This window comes from Kryptolebias marmoratus, linkage group LG16, assembly GCF_001649575.2.
Source record: "Kryptolebias marmoratus isolate JLee-2015 linkage group LG16, ASM164957v2, whole genome shotgun sequence".
NCBI lineage: Eukaryota > Metazoa > Chordata > Actinopteri > Cyprinodontiformes > Rivulidae > Kryptolebias > Kryptolebias marmoratus.
Genome location: NC_051445.1, coordinates 71,765 through 73,001, shown reverse-complemented (window position 1 = coordinate 73,001; position 1,237 = coordinate 71,765). Strand labels below are relative to the sequence as shown.

The 1,237-nt window shown below is 40.1% G+C and overlaps 1 protein-coding gene across 7 annotated transcripts in view; it reads right to left on the bottom strand.

The window, feature by feature from the left end:
* Window positions 1-1,237, bottom strand: part of LOC108228732 (NLR family CARD domain-containing protein 3-like) — an 18,336-nt gene that overhangs the window by 12,951 nt on the left and 4,148 nt on the right. The gene's annotated exons all lie outside the window — the stretch shown is intronic.

Below are 1,237 nucleotides of genomic sequence, written 5' to 3'. Positions count from 1 at the left end.
TGCCGCCCGTTGCCAAAAGCCTGAGAGCAAATCCCTGCAAGGAGGAAACGGTTAGAATCCCTCAGGGCAGAGTCAGACAGTGTTTCGTTCACTGAGTGATACATGGAGTTTATTTGCAGTGAATGAATCTCAAGTGACATTCGCTCAGGTGTCAACAGTCCCTCCCCACCCGCATGGTGCTGTGTCGTTTAGATTTTTGTCATGAGTGAGTCAAAGAACGCAGCAGTTCCACTCCCGCTGAACTCAACTGATGTAAAATTGTTGTTTTTTTATTATTTTCTTTTTTTTTTTTCTCAACTGAACTAAGTAAGGAACGAATCAGTGAGATAACACTTTGTGATTAGGTTCAGTTCATTTACTCAAAAGATTCAATTGTTTAAACAAATCGTTCATGTACAACAACACTACTGTCTGAGAGGTTCTGACAGCAGCTCCAACATCTCTGGGTCTGAACCTCAAACAGAAGCTGGAGCTCCACGTTCAAAAATCACCTCATTGTTTTGACTCAAACACACCAAAACTGGCTTAACTTAACACTAAACATACCACCCTAACTTTAAAATACAAAGATGCTAAATATCACAAAACTCATTACTAACACACCACGCTCAGTTTTTTTTTTTTTTTGGCGCCGCAGAAGTTCTTTCGATTTTTGCGCCTCTTCCTTTTTTCTTCTAGATTTTTTGGAGCTTGACAGATAAATTTGAGCTGCAAGGGCTAATTATAGTCACGCTTTGTAGTGTCACGCAGGGTTGGCTTGCAGACCTTAGCGAGTAGTGTAAGCAAAACTTGATGCTTACTTTGGTGCAGTATTCTCCGAAAAGACGGGGCAGCATGCTGCATAACCAATGGAAATGCGGTAAAAAAGAAAGCAGATGGCTGTCACATCAAATATGGCTGCACGTATTCAGGAGGAAGAGCTGTTGTGTTTATGGCTGTGATACAGAGAGGATGTTTAAACTTAAAGCATTCAGTTTGATATTCATTGATTTATCTGCCTCAAATACCTAAGGATAGTGTTGAGGTAAGTATTTTCACCTGCATTCCTCCTCCTTCACCTCACCCGAGTTGGTTGATGGAAAGAGACCGTAAGGAGACAATACCTTAAATTTAAATATTTATTTTACCAAAAGCAGAGAGAAAACAGGTTATTACAAAGATAAAACCAAATGCATTTGGGAGACAATCCTCAAATAAAATGTGGGAAAACACATCACCTCAAAGTGTCAGCAAAGTG